General features: G+C 36.0%; 1 protein-coding gene across 1 annotated transcript in view; it reads right to left on the reverse strand.

Moving 5' to 3' along the window:
• The window catches only part of LOC124636233 (breast cancer metastasis-suppressor 1-like protein), a 101,244-nt gene that overhangs the window by 59,598 nt on the left and 17,723 nt on the right, over positions 1–23,923 (reverse strand). The window lies entirely within an intron of this gene.

Consider the following 23,923-nt stretch of genomic DNA (forward strand, 5'->3'; position numbering starts at 1 on the left):
TTAATTAAAAATCCCTTATTTATATTACATTGAGAAACCTGAAAAAGTTATGTATGTTGAGTATGAACATGTACAGTATAGTTGAAAGACTATTTACACATTTAATACTATCCCACACTCACTTTAACGATTTAGATGACACGAAAACGTAAACTTTTTATTGGTCCTGAAACGTAACAACCTGAAAAAGTGAAGGCAATTGGAAATAGACGGAATCGATAGTCCACGGACCTCACCCAAACTGAAGTAACTATTTAGTAATCTGTGCCCAAACCCAGTGGTCATATTGAAGGATGACATGATAATTGGTTTAGTTCGAAGGGTTCAAATGTAAAGGGCATCTCAAACTTTCATTACATGCCACTATATCTATACTTAGTACATAGTATTTTAAAGCTTTGTTTAAAAATTTTGTTTGAATGCGAACTAATGTGCCGATCTTTCAGTGTTAGAAAACTCATTTGTCAAGGGAGTCCGTAGGCTAATTTTTATTCGGATTTTGAAATTTAAGAAAGTGGCTGAAATCATTGGCGGATCCTAGTTTAATACAAAATAATAAAAAGGACATATCTATAAACTCAATGAGAATATCCTTACCCAAGGAAAAGGTCCTATAAAATTACATTGGAATACGTCTCTATTTCAGTCATCCCATTATTGATTTACCATCAAATCAACAAATCCCAGCCCAGTCTTGTATTAAGTTAATTAATTACAATGTCCGACTTCATATACATACCTACCTACCGACCGGACGGCCCGGACCTAGACAATCCGTAATATTAATTGGATTAACCCCTATTACAGTTAACTGGAGTTTAACTGACCGTAAAAGATGGTTGGGAAATAAAGTTCTGTTGTTATAAGTTGTAATTGTGTGTAGTTTATATTGCTTGAATTAATTTAATTTTAGCAGGTTATAATTATGCAGGGGTGGTTATGGAATTTAAGTGTTGGTATTAATTAAGTAAACCTAATTTAAATATTTTCAGAATATTGTATGCGACTGGAGGTAATAGGTATTTAATCGAGTGCTGGAATAACATTATTGTTACATTATTTTTTGTTATATTATTTCATATCCTTATAAAAGCATTCAACCATGTTCGTTAACCATCTAAACTAAACCGTCTCGATACCACAAACCCCCGAGAGGCTCGCCTCATGTTATATTCAAGCAGTTGCAAGCCACTTAGCTGTGTCTCTGCTTAATCCATTATCCTTACGCCGTAATGCACTGCCATTGATAAATTGAGTTACCTTCCTGAGTTTAGTGAAACGTTATGGACTTTGAACAATTACATGAAGATGCCAAAAGTGTCTTTTTATACATTTCAAATGTTCCTAAAACTTTATTTTCGGCTTTCGCCGAGACTCCGTTTCATGTTGCGTCACAGTTTTTGTTAGGTAATGAATTAACTACACAATGTGTTTGAAAACTGACTCGCAAAGGATATAGGAAGCGGTAAAAGGGTGGTGTTTTTCAGGGGAACGGTACAGTATATAGTTCTTTGTAATGAAAAAGAACAAAAATAATTTCAATAAACGGTTTTGGTTTGAACAATACCTACGTTAAACAGTACTGCAGAGTCGCTGACAGTTTTTAGTTGTTAGGGTTTATTCTATATGATTTGTCTGTTATTGTTTTTCTGGATAAATATTTAAATATTGTTCAATGTAAAAAGAATAGATTTAGGTTTTGATACTGAACATGCCACTTCTTCCAATCCAAAATAATAATAATGTCGGGACACCTTTTCACACACAGTCGGCTAACCCCATGCTAAGTTATTAATTAACTTGTGTTATGGGTGCTAACACAGCTGATAAATTACATATGGCTACATATACACCGTGACTTTTTAGTCGTCTTACAAAGGTGGTCCACTCAATCTATCCGACATAAAATACCACTAGACACGATTATTAATTTTATAGCCTTACTTAATTAAGATAACAGGTGCAAAGAAAAATACTGAAAAAAAAAAATGTTTACGTATCAAACGTATCGTAAACGTATCGACGACCTCGATGGCGCAATGGTCATCATGCCGGACTGCCGAACCTGAGGTCCCGGGTTCGATCCCCGGTTCGGTCGACATTTGTGTGATGAGCATGCTTGTTGGCCGTGGTCTGGGTGTTACAATATGTATTTATAAAATAAATATGTATATATGTAGCTATATGTAGTTTATCAGTTGTGTTAGCACCCATAAGACAAGTTAATTAATAACTTACCATGGGGCTAACCGACCGTGTGTGAAAAGGTGTCCCGACATTATTTATTTATTTATTTATAAACGGTAGAAAGTAGGTACCTTCCTAACGCGCCGCGCTCCATTGATACAAGATTCGGGCAGCGCTCACAACAGGGTGTTCTTATAATCTACGTAATGTATCATAATAATGAATTAATTTTTATTTTTAAATTATTCAAAATTCTAATTATATTTAAATCTCATAAATATTTTTGTTTTTTATATGAACGTTTACTAGTCACTGGATACATGAAGTGGGCTGCCGTTGTAAGACGACTAAAAAGTCACGGTGTATACATATTTATAAATATATATTACTAAACCAAGTTTTAAGTCTTTCCCTAGCGCGCTACGCGTTACAGTACCTTTATTACTTAGGTACATATATTGCTAGTGGTCTTCAGACATAGAAACAGTGCTCAAGATTTTAACAGGTTTTCCAAGTAAGTTTTTTATCTAAAAGCTTTTACTTTGTAATGCTCAAATAACAGCCTTAACGTGATAGATATACCTATGTAAGTACCTACAGTAGTAACGTATCCTCATATTTACAAGGAAAAGTATAAAGATATATTTGCCGATAAAGCAGCATTGAAACTAAATAAACTCAACCATTTTCCTCTTGTAGTTCAATTTCAGCACCATTAAAATTAAAAGAAAACCATTTTCTTGCTTCTGATAATAAACATAATATCTACTTCTGGGACTGTAACCACACGGTTAAATATCTTGGTGGGTAACCTTTCCCAAAATGGTTTCTAACCCCTATTTGTGCTTAGATCACAGAAATATAGATCTAGTTTTTTATTGTTTAATTACAAACCTGAAGGTAGAATTCCGTGGGTCGCGGCTTACGCAGCCGCGCGCGGCTTACGCAGCCGCGCGCGGCGTACGACAGTCGTCGGCCGCGCGCGACAATAGTTAACCTATGAAAATGTATGGCGCCGCTGCCGAGGCTCGCGACAGTCGCGCGCGGCCGACGAATTTCGTCAGCCGCGCGCGGCCGTACGCTTCTCAACATGGTCTAGCGCTTAATAACATCTATAGAATTTTAGTAAAACCAGAATTAAATTGTTTTTTATTTAGTCGGCAAAACTTCCTTTTGTTTTCATTACAATACAAATGCTTTTGAATCAGTATTTGGTAGTATCCTTCTTCATTTCTACTTTTTAAAGATAGGGTCGATTGGTAATCTAGTTACTAGTTAGTTACTATTCTTTATTGCACACTTAACAATACATAATAAAAAAAAAGACAGTTAGACAGACAGACTATTTTCATAATACAGCCACAGCAGCACGCCATCCTCCTCTTCTTCAAGGATATCAATTAGCACTTCGACTAGAGGGAACGGACGAACAAAATCTACTAATTTCAACACAATGCCGCGCGCGGCTTACGAAATTCGTCGGCCGCGCGCGACTGTCGCGGACCTCGGCAGCGGTGCCATACATTTTCATAGGTTGACTATTGTCGCGCGCGGCTGACGACTGTCGTAGGCCGCGCGCGGCTGTCGCTGCCGCGATCCACGGAATTCTACCTTAAACAAAACTACAAGAGTCCCTAAATTGTGCTCGAGATTGAGAAGTTCGAAACTTTTAGAGATGTTGCACCATGCAGACTAAACTACCGGGCGACAGTGGGTTGAGAGTTTATTTGAAACTAAATAATCGTGAATCTAATCAAAGTTTTCAGTCGCGCCGGATGGTGATTTATGACCCTGATCAAACTACCTTCTGTAGATACTAAAAGTTTGAAATGCACGGCTTTACTTCTGTAGAAGATTTAGTAATGCCTTGAAAATTATATACCTGAGTATTGTCGTACATACTAATAAATAATACGCACGTATTGTATAGTAGTATCTCCATAGTTGAGACTGAAATTATGCAACTAAATTAATGGTATTAAATTACACATATATAACTTTATGTAGCTAGCTCAAAAAAACGAAAACATAACTCAATAACTACATTCTCTTCATATAAAGAAAATCCAGATATTTCAGCTAACATTTTCATTGAAATACCAATGAATAGAAGTTATAGGGCACATAGGTACGTATTTTAAACGTGGGCGGTACGTTAACTGTGGGTGTAGCGTAGGAAGCTCGTACTTATTTAAACTTACAACTTTTTTGTTTATTTGTACTCAAAGGCTCCGTAACTATTGGACTGATTTGAAACATTATTTTATTATTGGAATGCTACACTCTTTCCTACTAACATAGGGTATATTTTATTTTATCCCGGTACGGCCAGTAGTTCCCACGGGACGCAGGTAATACCGCGAGAAAACTGCTAGTGTTTATAATGTTACACTTCAGTTGAACTATAACCTATGCCTATTTAAAATAGTAACATTTAAAAAATTTCTATTAAAGAAAAAAAGTCTCCCTTTCCTCTTTCCACTGAAAGAGAGAAGGGCAACAGATACAGTCACACTTGACTATGTCTGTCTGTGTGTTACCACCTGACCATAATTATATACATAACCTTACTAACTTAGGTACTCCTAATTCATATAAATAAAATCCATATAATTTCAATTGATATTTTCACTGAAATGGCAATGAATAGAAGTTCATATGAAATGTGGGCGATATGTTAACTGTGGGTGTAACGTAGAAAGTCCGTACTTATGTTTATTGGAATCTAACTCTTCTGTGTACTTGGAAATAGCAGCTGAAAGCGAACGATAAAATCAGCTGGCTGTATTAGTTCTCTTTTCGATGTTAGTTACTTTTAGTGTTAAATGTGGAACAGTTTTAGATGGAAGTTTTGAAAATCCTTACACATTTCGGTGGTCATCTTCATCAAAATAACTATGCAGAAAAAGTTATAGGACGCATAGCTACATAAAACGTGGGGGATAAGTTAACTGTGGGAGTTAGGTAGAAAGTTTGTAGGTACTTATGTTTATTGGAATGTACCCCTTCTGTGTACTGAACCTGTGAATAGCTGCTGAAAGCGAAGGATAAAATAAGCTGGCTTTTAGTAGTTCGACTCTTTTAGATGTTAATTACTTTCAGTGTTGAAATGTATGTGAAAGAGGTTTGGATAGAAAATGTTTTGTAACTATAAGAGTATATTGTATTAGTAGATAAATTGCATTCTGGTAATAGCGTGCGCCAGCAGTTTCATCAGCGTCCCGTAGGATCTAATTGTTGTGGGAACTTAATATCGTTTGACAACTGTGTCCCAATAATACATGGGCTATCTAACGTTGAAATACATTTTATATTCGGACCAGTAGATCCTCAGATTAGCGCCTTCAAGCAAACAGACAAACTCTTCAGCTTTACAATAATAGTATACATCTGTGTTTAATTACTTAATTTACTACAGTTTTCGTAGAATTTGGTTAGTCCTTCGTAGTAATCGTAGCATATTCGTTATTAAATTACCTGAGTTCGTTATTTAATCAATTTAATTAATGAAAGTTAAAAAGATCACGAATTAACAAAATGTTTCAGTAGCAAAGGTTTTTGTTGTGAAAACCACGAGCGTGAGGGTGAAAAGCGTTGAAATAATTTCCAGAAAATTGCATTTATAACATATTCATTATAAGCGAAATAATTACATTTATGCATTATTATAAATTGCATTTATGAAAGCTATAACAAAACAAGATCTCATGAAATAAATAATTACACCTTTAGTAACATTAATATCATGGCAAATTAATATACCACGAATAGATTCCCAAAACTTTTAAACCTACACGAGGAGTTTTCAGTGAGTCTATTTAAAAAACATTCGAAACGACGAAAAACATGACACAGACGAGAATTCAAACGGACTGTGAAGCAAAAAGAAATACGAAACCACTTTTAATATAACCACAGCCTGTGTATAGCTTGACAAATGTTTAACTAGAGTAGTACTTTGTATAGACTGGGAATTTATTACCTATGAGTACATGTACCAATGAGGTTGTGTTTTTTGATCTTCTGATTTGTCGGAAAATGTCGAAGGGTTTTTGTTGTAAAACAGAAGGTATTCATTTTAACAAAAAATAACCGACTTGAAAAAACACTAATACTTTTAAGTGCATCAGTCTAGAAGTAACTGTGTAATGGGTGTAGCTATGGTGTCCAGCGAAATAGCTAGATCCCGGACCTGACGATAATAGGACCACTTAGAAAGAATGTAAATCATTTCAAATCGCTTGATAAACGACCGAGACATGGGCGACCAACATATAAAAATTACAAACGAATTGAAAAACAAACAAACCTCCTCCTTCTTGGGAAGTTGGTTAAACATGATTAATTTATTTGTGTATTCGTTTCAGTCTTGGAACTAAACTGTAGTCGAAATATTCATGACAGTGCATAATATGTAAATAGTCCTACGTTTACAATGCTATTTAATATTCCTTGCCATTTAAGGTCATCTGAAGGTAATCCTATCTTCATTGAGGCGTCATCGGTAATGTAATAAAATAAACAAGAAAAATATGTGTAGGTATTGCAGTATTTAAAATAATTTGTTCTGGAAGTTCGAATACAAAGTATCATCATTCATCATCAAAACTATGTTGGGGTCGGCTACCGGTCTAACCGGATGCAGCTGAATATCAGTGTTTAACATGAAGCGACTGCCTATCTGACCTTATCATCATCATCATCGATCTAACCTTTTCCCAACTATGTTGGGGTCGGCTTCCAATCTTAATGGATGCAGCTTAGAACCGGTGTCTTTTATGGAGCGACTGCCTATCTGACCTTCTTAACCCGGTTACTCTGGGCAATCCGATACCCTTTGATGAAACTAGATATAGGACTATTCAGCATCCACATTATAGTGTAAAAGATCGTCATCGTTCTTATTATCCTTTGTTTTATTTTTTGTTTTCAAATAAGAATTGTGGGCCTTAAGTACCTACAACGTTTAATCAATTTAGTCCCCACTTAGTTTCTTAGTAATTAACCTATACCTACTTAATGGGCCACAAATTAAGTTATTGGTGAGCAATTAAATTATCTGTCTAATTGCGGGGTCAATAGTTATGTTTTTATTATTTGACCTTTACGTAAACGTGGGTTTTATATTTGGACAATTGAACGACCCACATCAATATCTGTTTTGACACCCACAACTTTTGAATACCAAATACCCAAGTCTTTAATTAGATTGTGTTTTCTTTATATGTATTTGCGTTAACTACATGAGAATAGCTGTACGAAATAGTAGCGTACAACGATCATTATTAATGATTCCTAAGCTAGCTTTCATATTTTCTCTATATTTACACTATATATTTTCCGTAAAACTGGCTATTAATATACCTACATACATTGCAGACACCAAAATAAGTAAGTTAAGTATGTGCAACATAATTATAATAAGTGGATTCATTAATCGATTAATTTAAAACAAAGAACTAGGTGAGTTGATGCGTCCAAGCGAAAGCAACAAACAAAGGAATGTGATGTTGATTCAAAATCAAAAAGAGCTATGCTATACTTAATTGATCGTATGTGGATATTTAGTATTGATAGACTTAACTTAAACCTAATAGTTACATAAAAGTGTATCAGAAACCCAAATACATTAATAACAACTTTACAAAAGCATGAAAGAACCAAAACTGTTAAGATAAAAAAACAATTTCAGTAATCTAGCCAACTGAACATGTACAGCAATTAACTAAAACCCATCTCTCAGCAGCTATAAAACAAAATTCGCGAATTGGAACAACCTCGTGTCGGCTGCGCAAGTTTGCTGCGCGCGCGCAAGGGTACGTCACCTTGACACCGAGGCCCCACGGGGTACTATACCCGTCCCTCTCACACATAAACGTAACCAACGAGGGTGAAAGAGACGAAGCATCCGTAGACAGACGCTTTCAGAAACGCTACGCGGCTTATTTGTGTCCGCCATTTTGTTAGTTCCTTTTGTCGACAGATATTAATTTAAGGACCTTATTTATGATGTATTATTTTTAACGGCACATCCTTTTAAGGATTATATTTGTTTTCGTTGATCGATAATGCATGAATACTGCATTAAAATGTCTTTTTCGTATCGTATTGAAGCGAAGGAGTGTTTTAACTGAATATTTCTCAATTTAGCGTGTTAATCTAATCTGACTTGACCCGGTGTAACGATTCTGACGACCTCGTTCACTGAGTAGCTGTTATACACTTACTTATTCATGTTCCACCATTTTCTTGGCTATGAATACTTTTCATTTGAACAAAGAAACGCTGACGTCATATAAAACCCTTTTATGAATTCCGATGACGGTGCTTATAGAGGACGTTTATTTTATACAAAACGTAACTCTTACAATATGGTTTGTCATCACGGATGAATTACTAATTTTATTTAATAAAATTTGACCCTTAACTCCTAAGAGAAAACAGTACATAATATAAATAGTTCTTATGTACGAGTGCATAATGTAATATATTTCGTAATTACAATCACAAGCCAGCTGAAACATAATTAAACGATAATATAATGACGAGTGACATCTGTCCCATTGTGAAGTGCGCATTAACCGTTATACGTAAATATAGTTTAGACCATACGTAACGTGACATTACAAGAAATGGCGCATTTCAATATTGAATAATTGAATACATAATACCTATATATATCTATATGTAACAGATAAGATAACGCTAACAACACTACGAAATCAACTTCAAAATCGAATCTATGTTAATTATTGCGCTAAAATGAACATTTTGAGTGCTTAAAACCTCTATTTCGTAAGTAAATAGTGTTAAAAACGATTTATATAAACAAAAAAGTGTCGAAACGTGATTACTGACGTAACCTGAAAACTGTCGCGATGTGTAAAACTTTTTGGTACGTGCAGCGCCATCTAGCGTCCAACTTGGTAGGTTCGCGTGATCTCCGCAAGGTTAGGTTGTAAGCCCACGGACCGAGCTATTTATAAAACAGAGGTTGTTACACGTGTACAAAAATATGTTATTTTATAACGCAAATTATAATCCATGTGTGAACAAAGAAAATTTCGGAAACAGCTATTCAATTCCGTAGAGGAATGAATTGTCTTTGATTTTCCATAGATAGGTCTGCTGACGTAGCGATACGTGTTAAAATACTTCGTGAAACGTAATGAATTTATCAGATACTGTTTATTGGGAACTTTATGGGCGTTCAATATTGAGGAAAACTTTTACTAACGTTATAGTTTAGCGGTAGTTACGCGATCGTGTTGAACGGACCATTAAACATAATAGTCTCCACATGTCTTGAATTGAATGTATTGGAATGGCAAATTGTTATATCGTGTAGATTCCTCACAATATTAAGCAATCTTTGTTAGGAAAGCAATTTATAGCATACTGACACGTCCCAGGGTGCTACTTCCCTAATCCGGAAAAATATAGCCTACGTTCGGGACAATTTAGAATTTCACACTATTTATAGCCTCAGTACAGTCATTAATATTATGATTTGGGTTTATTTACACACACATACTTTTCATGAATGTCTTATGGAACACGAAACTACAGTGGAACACTGATTCCTAAGTAACAGGGTTTTACTAGCTTAGGAGACAGGGACTCTTAACTATCCATGCAGCCTTTTCCTATTTGATTTTAAACTGTAAGTTTCTTATTGTTAAGAAAATATAGATTTTAAGAGGTTTTCGGTGACGATATTTATTTTAGATTTTTGAAAAAATTCTAGTCGTGTTTGAGAGTATTCTTAATGAATTAGTATTAGTATGTATAGTGTATTCTTTCCTCTTGATTATAAATGTTTAGATAATGAAACAAAACTATTTGCACAATTTCCGACTGTTTCGAAACCTCACTGCACTTCGCAGACAAAGGACAATGCTATTCTTTGTATGGAAGTTGGGCTCAAGAGTTGCCCACAGTAACTGCATAGTGTATTATGTTCCATAGGCGTATAATAGGTCCCAGACCGAAATATTTCGAAATCTATCCCAGGAGTCCTGAGAAAAACTGGTTTGACTCTTATTCAATATTACGAAAAATATGCATACGAACTCTTAACGATTCCACTTTTATTACCTTAATTGATATGCATTATAATATTAATCGACAAATACGAGGTATTGAACGAGAATTTTTTTTTACCGACTTCAAAAAATGGAGGAGTTTCTCAGTTTGTTTGTATTCTTTTTACGTAAGTACGTGCATAACTCCGTCGTTTACCAACCGATTCAAACAATCATTTTATTGTTTGAAAGAATTTACTTTCCAAATGGTTCCTTTGTTATTAAGTCCAGGGTCTGGTGATAGAAACCTTAAAACAATAGGGAACTCTCGGAAATTGTAAGCACATATCGAATAAAAACTTGTCATTCGGGAATATGTCTCCGACACCACAAAACAGTGGAGGTTAAGACCTGACCCGACGATGGAGATGACAGTGAGACAGGGGAACTCCTCAACGGTATTTATTTACTACCTCGTGTTCGAGCTTATTTTATTCGTCTTGATAAGATTTTTCCATTGCCATTACGGATATTAATTGCATGACGCTACACGAACTTAGAACTGATTGTGGTAGATAGAGACTGAAAAGCAAGAGAAACAACAATTACCTTTAAACGTCTATTTCTGTTTTTTTTTTTATCCTGTTAACAGTGAAACCACTATCTGAATGTTTTTTCAAGAAAAGAGGTTGTTAGGTTTGTGGCTGCTTACAATGGCTTGCTAACAATGGCTGCCTAACATTAGAACCGGTTTTTCTCGGGACCTCTGGGACCAATTTCAAAAATATTTGGATTCCGTCTTAAGAGTGAAGTAAAGAACCTATTTTAACTATTCCCACTTCTGGGCAAATGGCTTGGGCTTTATAAAGTGACTGTTCAAGTTGAACATTAGAACCGGTTTTTCTCGGGATCTCTGAGACCGATTTCCAAAATATTTGGATTCCGTCTTAAGAGTGAAGTAAAAAACCTATTCTAACCATTCCCACTTCTGGGCACATGGCTCGGGGTTCATAAAGTGACTGTTCAAGTTTAACATTAGAACCGGCTTTTCTCGGGACCTCTGGGACCGGGATTTCGTATTAACAGTGAAGAAAAGAATCTATTCTAACCATTCCCACTACTGGGCAAATGGCTTGGGCTTTATAAAGTGACTGTTCAAGTTTGACATTAGAACCAGTTTTTCTCGGGACCTCTGGGACCGATTTCCAAAATATTTGGATTTCGTGATAACAGTGAAGTAAAGAACCTATTCTAACCATTCCCACTACTGGGCAAATGCTTTGGGCTTTATAAAGTGACTGTTCAAGTTTAATATAAGAACCGGTTTTTCTCGGGACCTCTGGGACCGATTTCCAAAATATTTAGATTTCGTGTTAAGAGTAAAGTAAGGAACCAATTTTAATAATTCCCACTTCTGGGCAAATGGCTTGGGCTTTATAAAGTGACTGTTCAAGTTTAACATAAGAACCGGTTTTTCTCGGGACCTCTGGGACCGATTTCCAAAATATTTAGATTTCGTGTTAACAGTGAAGTAAAAAACCTATCCTAAGCATTCCCACTTCTGGGCACATGGCTGGGGCTTCATAAAGTGACTGTTCAAGTTTAACATTAGAACCGGTTTTTCTCGGGACCTCTAGTACCGATTTCCAAAATATTTGGATTTCGTGTTAATAGTGCAGTAAAGAACCTATTTCGACCACTTTCACTACTGGGCAAATGGCTCAGGCTTTGTTAAGTGACTATCTATGGAGAACATTTGAACCGGTTTTTTTCGGGACCTCTGGGACCGATTTCAAAAATATTTGGATTTCGTGTTCAGAGTGCACTATGGAACCAGCTGGAACTACTCCCACTGCTGGGCAAACTTTGAGCCCAGACCCTGGCATTGTCCTTTAGAAATTAAATCATTTACTATCAATGATTAAAGTATTATATGCGTGCTGTACATTGTGACAATACATGTGAAATATATCGTAGCAAGTAGAAACCAAACCAAATAAAACTGAAATTCTTAAATTAATACCGAAAACTATAGATTTAGGATTCCATTGCCGTATAATAGATTGAGAATGCGTGTTTAAGCTGGAAGGCCAAAACACGGCCTGTATTGGCCTCTGTCCATATCAAGCAAATGATATGCGCAAATGTAAACAACACCACACGCGATATTCTTAAATAAATAAAATCTAAATCAGTTTTGGGGTATAACACATATATTAAAGTTGAGGAAAGCAGCCCGTATTTAATCTAAACCAATTGAAAAAGTCACTCATAATGGATTTCAGTTTTCAGTTTTGGCTTCACTGAAAGCAGTCGATTACCAATGTGTCTAATATTTAACTTTGCCAAAAACATTCAACCAGAATACCTGTACCTTTGAATAGATACCTACATACATACCTTTATAGCTTCGCAGACTGCCTTAAGGAAACAAAAGACGCAGTTCTCGTTTTCACGCACTTAATCATTTTGTAACGGTTTTTCTGAAGTTGAAAGTTTAGAACGACTTAAGCTTCCAAGTTGTAATCTTTCGTGTTCAATTTCTAATCTTAACTGACGCATGTGTAACTAGTACTTCAGTTGGTATCCTAGGAAAAGAACGCATGATAAAGCCGCGTTTTAACTAGGCATCATTTGACGGGCGACGGTGCTAGCTGGCTTTCAACATGACGAACAGAAACATAACGCATCAATCAATTGTTGCCCAGTGGAAACGCAGCTTCGGTGTAACAAACTCGGCAATAGAAGATCATTTATAGTCATAAAAATACATACAGAACTTTTTCAGTTATTCTAAATATTTGATAACATATTTCATGAAGCGATTACAAATATTATATGTGTGACAGAGAAACGAATCAATTTTCACACCGTGCAATAAGAGTTAAAATCTGAACTTTGCAAGATCACGACAAAAAGTTAGCATTAAAAGTTTGTATAAAGATTAAGCACTGTTTTGTATGCAGCCTCTGCAGTCAATAACTGCAAGCCAGCCGGTCCACTACAAGGTGCAACAGCGCATGCAAATTGCTTTATCAGATATGTGGGATTTTCAGTACATGTGCACGTTGTAAACCTCATTATGGGTATTGAGAACGTGAGAAACTCCTGGGACAGATAAGCAGAGATTAATGACATTTTTATTTAGTGTCAGCAACATGTTACATGCCATTGTGATAGATGGGTGTACTATGCCAAATCGAATGATAAATAATCGAATATCAATTGATCGACCACAATAAATCGAAATTCTAAATACTCGAACATTCATAATATCGAATGGTTATTAAATCGAACATTCAATACATCGCGCAGTCTATACATCGAGTGTTCATAATATCGAATGTTCGTTTGATCGAGCGTTAAATGCATCGCATATTCATCCTATCGAAAAATCTATATTTTTTATGAATACAAGAAAAACTCAAAATTTATATTTATATTTAAACCGCCAGACTAACATAGGGATAGGAAATACACAATACAGGCTTTACCAAATAAAAGAGTCGTTTCTTAATCTTAACAATTAGGTTTGGAATCAATGGGAAAATTAGGCACACACGTAATCTCCTTAACTTTTCTCATTCATATTAAACGAAATAAGTTTATATTAAAACTACCAATGCGTTTCTCCCATTACCATTGGCTATGGAAACTACAAATAAAGGTTATTTGTGCCAAAACTTTCCGCAAGAGCTTTGTAAACTTAAGGGAAAAGCATTTTGATATATTGTCATTTTAAAACTAAATGTTACTAAATAAAAATAATATTGAATTATACCTCATTGATACAGGTAGCCTAAATTAAATGTATTCTTATAATATTGCTATTTAAGTACAGTATATTTTGTTGTATATTCTAGTGTCCGTAATGCCCAAAACGGCCATGAACTTATTTCTGACACGATCAATAAATTATAACTGTAAATATTATCCAAATATATACATTCAGAAAATAAAGTGGATAGAAACGGAATTTTCCAGAATTATTACGATTAATCTACATAAATAGAAATAATGAATATATCTATGGTTTTACAGCAACTTGAATTTCCCCATGAGGAGTTGGGAATGCCAGGGCTGCGGGACCGTTCGCAAGAGTTACCGCGGGCCTGGTCCATAAAGGGCTTCAGAAGGAACATGATGGGTTTTTGTCAGGAAGAGTCTGACACTCCCTCATGCTGCTACCCCTCAGCGGGAGGGGGTCATTTGATGATTTCTCATAAAAACAAGCTTTGCAAGTGTTGTGTAAAGCTTATTAAATAAATCTATTCGAAATATACCTAATACTGTAAACATATGTATAGCTTCATATATCGGAAAGCTCCTGAAAGCTTAACCACCTCAGTGTCCACGATCTAGACACAATAGTTAAACAATCGGTGTGTATCACACATCACTCATAGAAAAGGGAAGTTATTAAAGTATTTGGTTAACACCATCATTTAATTACACAACGCACATAATTTTAAACACTCATCTACATTATGAAAATGCATATGCAGTGTCTGTTTTCAACTATTTTGGATCGGCTTCCAGTGTAAACAGATGCAGCATGGAGCGAATACCATCTAACCTCGCGAACCGAGTTACCCGGGCAATCCGATAATTATCCTTTGTTAAGGCTCAGACATTTTAGATCCTGAATACCCATTACAAATGTTCAATTAATGTCATCCGGGCCCTACTAATTTAACTTACCGATATAACAACAAACTGGCGGATTATTTTATAGATGCGCCAATTGAATATGTAGGTATGTACTGTATAACAGTTTTGATAAGTTGGAAAAATCTATTTAACCTACAGCTAATCTTTAGTAACCGTGACAGTCTAATAAACCGTTCAAATATAAAACATTATTTATCTGTATTGTTGTTATTTATTAATTTTTCCACCCAATTAAGTTTCTGATTGCTTGCAAAGTGTAAAAAATATGAAGTGTTCAATTTATTAAAGCCGTAAAATTACAAAGAACTGTGTACCAATGTTTGCATCGTAGACTAAACAGATTGTAGTTTTCATAACACATTGAAGTTTTATCGAGACTGGATAGATTTTTTCTCACGTCTACCGTAACTACGTTTACATAGGAAATTATGTACAAATCATTAATTATATAGTGAGAATTGAGTCTTCAATTGCAAACAAGCATCCGCCAGTGGTTCCACCCACGTCCCGAGGGAACTCTTTTCCGCCCCCGGATAAAAAAAGAAACAAAGAAGGTTTTCTATTTCCACGGTCATAATTGGCGATTGGAGCTTTCAAATTGAAATCAAGCTTCCTTTAAGTACCTACAACGGACAGGTTTTAAAGTATGACGACAAACTGAAACTAGGCTCTTAGGGCATGGACTTATAGACAGTAGACATTTTGAAATATTGAAGGTACAGAAAAACTTAATCTTCTTACCTACATTCTTAGGTGATTAAACGGGTAGGATAGAGTTAGATCGTGAGTTACTTTCGTAGCTAAAAACGTAAATAAGCTTCACAGGCAATAAAATTAGGATTTAAGAATTAATAACAAAAATAACTACGTAGCACGGTTTTGCTATTTGAAAAGTCAAGTGAAAGAGATTTAAAAAGGCATACATGGGAGAAAAATATTAGCGTTTCTATTCTTATAAAAGAAAGTCGTGTCAGTTACCTAACTATTTACCTACAAGTAATGAACGGGTGAACCTATTTGAAGATTATTAAGAGATCACCTACGTACTTTCTAAGATTAGATTAAACTGGCAGAATCACACCTTGTAAAACCCAAATCTCATTCCAGGAACATATAAATAAATACCAAAACTACAACAATTTCTCGTTCCCAATATAATAAGTTTCCGAGCCCTTCAATCCGTAGCGTTGACGTCTGAAAACGCGCGGTCAATGACCCGGCGGGCCGATGAACCTATTTCGGGCCACTGTACACTGCTCACACTAATTTGGGGTCATTTTATAATACAAGGCCATTAATTGCCGTAGGACGATTATTTTCAAAGTGTTTTTGAGATTATTTTTGTATGTACTTTTAGAGGAAAATTGTATTTAGTAGTTTGATATTTTATTGGCAAGCGTTTGATAAAAAGACTTGTAAAGATAGTGATAAAAATAATAGCTGCTACTTAATATATTCAAAGCTTTACACGATACAAGATTAATTTATATAAGAAAATTTTTTTCAACAACAAAATTTCAAAAAGCGTCCACCTCTTACGTGTTCTTTGCGAGAGAAAAAAGGAGCTTTTCTATTTTATAGCTATTTTGATTAAAATATAATGTCTCCATTAAAGCAAAAATTCTCAGTAGAATATTTCCACCTACGTTCCTACGCCCTCGTAGCTATGTAGCGCCCTCTAGATTAGGTACATAGTCAACAAAACAGCATCTCAGCGTATGGTACATAAACAGAGCACAGAATAACATATAACAGATACATAATTTATTATTGGGCACTAATATCCAGACAATAATAATACCATATTTCGTCATTCAATTAAGATTCGTTGTAATTTCAATGCAGTAAATGCCATTGTTAATAGCTATTTACTTAAAAAGTCGTTCGAAAGAGATACCGCAGGATCCTCAAAGGGCTCTAGAAGGTACAAAGTTGAGCTTTAGTCAGTAAAAGATGCCAGGGTCATCTGATGATAGCTCAGCTCAAAAGGTAGAAAGTTTAAGAACATCTTCATGAACTTAGGTCAAGAAATAATGAGGAATGAGCTTTCTCTTGAGACCGTAAGCAAAGTTTGATTCTAAAGCTCTTTCTCTTACTTATTCGATCGCATCTATGTTATTTAACGTACCACATTGCACCAAGGTTTATGAATGCCCATAAAGTCAAAAGAAGAAAGAAAGAAAAACCATTTATTCAACACAAAAATGAAGCAAGAAACAACAAACAAATAAATTAAAGCATATTTAGCTCGATGAACCTGTTACTCTTTGAAACAGCAACCACGGTAATATACCCCAAGTATTTAAGATGTAATAAGAAGTATTTAAGTTGCGAAAAGAATTAGATCAAACTTTTTTTTTTTAATTATGCTCAAAAGAAGTAGCTTTAGAATTTAAGAGTTTCAGAAAATTAAACCATCAAAGGAATATGAAAATCAAAGTCAAATGAATAGTCGTATAACCCACCTCTCACGACTCAACGACTGAAATACCGATAGCTCATCCATGTTGGCGCTTGAAATTCAGACGTTCACGATCCACTTTTCAGATGTGTTCTACACTTAACTAACGAAATGATTAGCCATATTTCTGCCCGAAAATAATAAAAATACTAGATGCAGCCTACCTCAGATAAAAAGACAGATAAAGGTGGTATATAAGCTGTGTAGCTGTCATTTACAATTAAGTGCGGGGACCATGTTCCACCTCATCGCATGTCCACTGTGCCCTGAAACTTGCTCGCGGGAGGACCTAATGAGTGCGTCCGGCCGTGCTCTCGCTGTGGCGGCATATTGGACTGACAAAGTATAGTCTCACTATAAGACATGTCATCGACACGAAAGAAGAAGAATTTACAATTACAGCTTCATCAAAATCCGATCATCAATATGCAACCAATGCTACATAACTGTTGTAAATTCATTATCAACTAAATAACCACAGTGACCGTAACTTGTAACCGCAGTATTGCGGCCAACCGCATATTATTTATGTATTGAAAATATTCATACATTCGATAGTGTTCATATTATTGACTGTAGCACGTAAAACCCGCAAAATCAAACCACGGATAACGTAGCTAGTACAATACTGTGGATATCAGCTCCCTAATTTTAATGTAATTATTGTACATTGATTTCTATTAATGATTCTTGTATAGCTGGAGAGTTTATTTGTTTGCTTGAACGCTGTAATTTCAGGAAGTATTATAAGTAGTCCACTTTTTGGTGGGGAGCACGGAATAGTTTTTACGAGTCGTGGATCCTTGCAAGTCCTTGAATATCATATATTTTACTTGCACATTACGGAGGATCAGTGGGCAATAAGCCAATCTTTCTTGGCGTGGAAATAAAAATGTACTTATGAAATTAGAGTTGTAATAATTTATTAACTACGTTAAGACGGTATCAAATGTTATTGATCAAAATAGTAGTAGTAGATTATTTGATCACTAGAAAACCTTATCAAACATACTGGGGAACTCCGAGATTTCATCAAATATTAATGACATTTAAATCAAAACGTCTTCATCACTACATAGTATAAAACAAAGTCGCTTTTTCTGTCCCTATGTCCCTTTGTACGCTTAAATGTTCAAAACTACGCAACCGATTTCCATGCTTTTTTTTTTAATAGATAGAGTGATTGAAGATCCCGTGTTATCCCGTGCGAAGCCGGGGCGGGTCACTAGTAAACTTATATTTTACACATTTAAAAGTGTATTCCCGTCCATAAAATACTTAAAATCACTATAAAGTGAGTTATGCAACCACAGTCCATTCCATAGTAACCATTTGTGTTATCTGTAACTGCTTGCCATAAAACTATTACGGTATATTGGGGCCGTAGACATCACTTTACAAACTTTACATTGTTATGACGCTGTCTTACCGGATTTATCTATAAAAGTCATGGTGGCCTAGTGGGTAAAGAGCCAACCTCTGGAGTATGAGGGCGTGCGAGGGTTAGTTTCCAGGTCAGGCAAGTACCAATGCAACTTTTCTAAGTTTGTATGTACTTTCTAAGTATATCTTGGACACCAATGGCTGATAAAAAGGTGAAGGAAAACATCTTGATGAAACCTGGACTACATAGTCAGAAATCACCAACCCGCACTGAGCGAGCATGATGATTAATGCTCAATCCTTCTCCGTGTGAGAGGATTCCTGTGCCCAGCAGTGGGACGATAAAAAGGCTGTAACAGTAACAGTTACCAGAGTTAGTGTCCTTCTTGTTGGGAAGAGACTTTTTCTTATTATAGTAAAACCTAGGTTTCACGCAGATGAAACCTCATATATGTATGTATAGTCCAACCGTAATGTCTAAGTTTTGCAAATACAGTTTTACACATTTCATTTCCCACAGAATTTTCTCTCTTTTTCTTTTCAGTATTGTAGTTAGAGAACTCAATTTTAATAGACGCTGACCAAGACCAACTGCCTTATGTAGGTATGTAGAATAAGAACCACCTTTAGAATGATAAAATACAAGTGAATCCATTCAGCTGGCTATCATCAAATTTCGAGATTATCTTCTTTGTTCTTACTTTTTAGACTAATATGAATGGACTGTTAGATTTTCAGAAGCGTCTACTGTTTTTTGAATACACGCGTGTATTCTTAAGATCGCCATTAACGCCATAGGCATGGACCATGTGAGAATGAGCACTAAAAAGAAGGGATCTTGGTAGATAGTGCCAACTTATTAAATTCCATTAAATAAATACTTTGTTCAACAATCTAACTACCCATATTTCATCACAGTAATCCTTCAGTAATCCGTTCGACCCACATCTACAAACAATAGGAGCCAATTATACACGATTTACGTCACATCCGCGACGCCTGCGCAACTATTGTGTTGCCTAATCGATTTGTCGATACCTGAATTTGCTTTCAATCGAGAAGGCTTTGTAAGACTAGATATATATAGCTAATCTACAAAATTAAATTTACTTTGAGACGATTTAAAGCTCGATGGAGTATCTTTCTAATTGCTTATTTTCGCTTTCATGTCAAAACTATTAAACGGATTTAAATGAAATATGATGGACTAGAGCCTGAGAAAGGAGTGTTTTTTAATAGTTTTAAGGAATTCGTTTCATCCAATGGTCATAAGGGAGTAGGTACTGTGCTTCGATGTCTAGGACTAGGCTACGCGAAAACTACTTAACCACTGCCATTGAATAGCCTCACATCACAGCATGATCACAGAGTGGCGTAAGCTATTAAAAGCAAAGTAATCTATACTAATATTATAAAGAGGATAACTTTGTTTGTTTGGTTGTAATGGATAAACTCAAAAACCACTGGACCGATTATAAATTTTAATTATTCTTTCACCATTAGAAAGCTATATTATCTGCGAGTAACATAGGCTATATTTTATCCCGGTGTGGGCAGTAGCTCCTAAGGGACGCGGGTGAAACCGTGGGAAAACTTCTAGTTTAAGATTTAAACAGCAACGAAACCTTAACTTCTGAACGAAAAGTTGAAAATGGCTGACTCCTAAGAAAATTCTATCCAATTCATCTAAAAACAAAAAGGCCGGTGTTTCTCAAAGATTTCAGCGGCGTCCTAACTTATATTCGAGTTACAGCAAGTTTCCCTCTGTCCGTAGTTGGAACAAAACTTTGGGATTTACTTCTCTTTTAATAAGTTCCCGACTGTACAAAGTTGGCGAGGCAAAGAAAACTAACTTACAAACTTTGATAACGAATGATTTATACAATATTACTTAGTTTGATATGTATAATTATTGACAGAAATGTTGCGATTATAAAATGATGAATTTGCATGCATAATTATTTCTCTCACGTGTACACTTCGATTTCGACGGGAAGCCGACCCTAACATAGTTGGGAAATGGCTCGGAGAATGAAGATGACACTTCGATTTAGATGACTTTTAAGCTACTTTTTATCCGGATACGGAAATTAGTTCCCTCGATACACAGAGATAATTAAAATTTAAATCGATCACTAATTGATTTATTTATCCAAATGAATTACATTGCAAAACTGCAAGCATTTTGATAATGCAGACCTACACAGTGTAATTCAATGCAAAGCTTTGGTAATAACTATTCAAGTTTTCATAATGTCTCTATACAGACGCATTTCTTTATATTAAATTTCCAAATTAGTGACGTAATTAATGAGCTCCAATTACCATACGTATCGTGTTAAGCAAAGGACTCTGAGACAGAGAAATAATGAGTAGCGATTAAATTTAGCTCCACATCCGACTGTTGGAATAGGACTTTGTTTGTGTAAGCAAAGATAAAAGTTAGAAAGATATTAATGGTAACTAAGAAATTTATAAACAGTAGTACCTATATAAAAGGACAATGCCAGGGTCTGGGCTCAAAGTTTGCCCAGCAGTGGGAGTAGTTCCAGCTGGTTCCATAGTGCACTCTGAACATGAAATCCAAATATTTTTGAAATCGGTCCCAGAGGTCCCGAGAAAAACCGGTTCAAATGTTCTCCATAGATAGTCACTTAACAAAGCCTGAGCCATTTGCCCAGTAGTAAAAGTGGTCGAAATAGGTTCTTTACTGCACTGTTAACACGAAATCTAAATATTTTGGAAATCGGTCCAAGAGGTCCCGAGAAAAACCGGTTCTAATGTTCAACTTGAACAGTCACTTTACAAAGCCCAAGCCGTTTGCCCAGTAGTGGAAATAGTTAAAATAGGTTCCTTACTTCACTCTTAACACGGAATCCAAATATTTTTGAAATCGGTCCCAGAGGTCCCGAGAAAAACCGGTTCAAATGTTCTCCATAGATAGTCACTTAACAAAGCCTGAGCCATTTGCCCAGTAGTGAAAGTGGTCGAAATAGGTTCTTTACTGCACTGTTAACACGAAATCCAAATATTTTTGAAATCGGTCCCTGAGGTCCTGAGAAAAACCGGTTCAAATGTTCTCCATAGATAGTCACTTAACAAAGCCTGAGCCATTTGCCCAGTAGTAAAAGTGGTCGAAATAGGTTCTTTACTGCACTGTTAACACGAAATCTAAATATTTTGGAAATCGGTCCAAGAGGTCCCGAGAAAAACCGGTTCTAATGTTCAACTTGAACAGTCACTTTACAAAGCCCAAGCCGTTTGCCCAGTAGTGGAAATAGTTAAAATAGGTTCCTTACTTCACTCTTAACACGGAATCCAAATATTTTTGAAATCGGTCCCAGAGGTCCCGAGAAAAACCGGTTCAAATGTTCTCCATAGATAGTCACTTAACAAAGCCTGAGCCATTTGCCCAGTAGTGAAAGTGGTCGAAATAGGTTCTTTACTGCACTGTTAACACGAAATCCAAATATTTTTGAAATCGGTCCCTGAGGTCCTGAGAAAAACCGGTTCAAATGTTCTCCATAGATAGTCACTTAACAAAGCCTGAGCCATTTGCCCAGTAGTGAAAGTGGTCGAAATAGGTTCTTTACTGCACTGTTAATACGAAATCCAAATATTTTGGAAATCGGTCCCAGAGGTCCCGAGAAAAACCGGTTATAACGTTAAACTTGAACAGTCACTTTATAAAGCCCAAGCCATTTGCCCAGTAGTGGGAATGGTTAGAATAGGTTCTTTACTTCACTCTTAAGACGGAATCCAAATATTTTTGAAATCGGTCCCAGAGGTCCCGAGAAGAACCGGTTCAAATGTTCTCCATAGATAGTCACTTAACAAAGCCTGAGCCATTTGCCCAGTAGTGAAAGTGGTCGAAATAGGTTCTTTACTGCACTGTTAACACGAAATCCAAATATTTTGGAAATCGGTCCCAGAGGTCCCGAAAAAAACCGGTTATAATGTTAAACTTGAACAGTCACCTTATAAAGCCCAAGCCATTTGCCCAGTAGTGGGAATGGTTAGAATAGGTTCTTTACTTCACTCTTAAGACGGACTCCAAATATTTTTGAAATCGGTCCCAGAGGTCAGTAGAGGTAATAGTCGTGGTGGCCTAGTGGGCAAAGAACCAACCTCTCGAGTAAGAGGGCGCGGGTTCGATTCCAGGTCAGGCAAGTACCAATGCAACTTTTCTAAGTTTGTATGTACTTTCTAAGTATATCTTAGACACCAATGACTGTGTTTCGGATGGCACGTTAAACTGTAGGTCCCGGCAGTCATTGAACATCCTTGGCAGTCGTTATGGGTAGTCAGAAGCCAGTGAGTCTGACACCAGTCTAATCAAGGGGTATCGGGTTGCCCGGGTAACTGGGTTGAGGAGGTCAGATAGGCAGTCGCTTCTTGTAAAGCACTGGTACTCAGCTGAATCCGGTTAGACTGGAAGCCGACCCCAACATAGTTTGGGAAAAAGCTAGGAGGATGATGGTCCCAGAGGTCAAGAGAAAAACCGGTTCTCATGTTAGCCAGCCATTGTTAGCTAGCCATTTTAAGCAGCCACAAACCTAACAACCTTCTTTTCTTGAAATAACATTCAGATAGTTAGTGGTTTCACTGTTAACAGGATAAAATAACAGAAATAGACGTTTAAAGGTAATTGTTGTTTCTCTTGCTTTTCAGTCTCTATCTACTACAATCAGTCCTAAGTTCGTGTAGCGTCATGCAATTAATATCCGTAATGGCAATGGAAAAATCTTATCAGGACGAATTAAATAAGCTCGAACACGAGGTAGTAAATAGTTACCGTTAAGGAGTTCCCTCGTCTCACTGTCGACTCCATCGTCAGGTCAGGTCTTAACCTCCACAGTTTTGTGGTGTCGGAGACATATACCTGAATGACAAGTTTTTATTCGATATGTGCTTACAATTTCCGAGAGTTCCCTATTGTTTTAAGGTTTCTATCACCAGACCCTGGACCGAATAACAAAGGAACTATTTGGAAAGTAAATCCTTTCAAACAATAAAATGATTGTTTATATCGGTTGGTAAACGACGGAGTTAATATGCACGTACTTACGTAAAAAGAATACAAACGAACTGAGTGAGAAACTCCTCCATTTTTTGAAGTCGGTAAAAAAAATTCTCGTTCAATACCTCGTATTTGTCGATTAATATTATAATGCATTTCAATTAAGGTAATAAAAGT

This window comes from Helicoverpa zea, chromosome 14, assembly GCF_022581195.2.
Source record: "Helicoverpa zea isolate HzStark_Cry1AcR chromosome 14, ilHelZeax1.1, whole genome shotgun sequence".
NCBI classification, from domain to species: domain Eukaryota; kingdom Metazoa; phylum Arthropoda; class Insecta; order Lepidoptera; family Noctuidae; genus Helicoverpa; species Helicoverpa zea.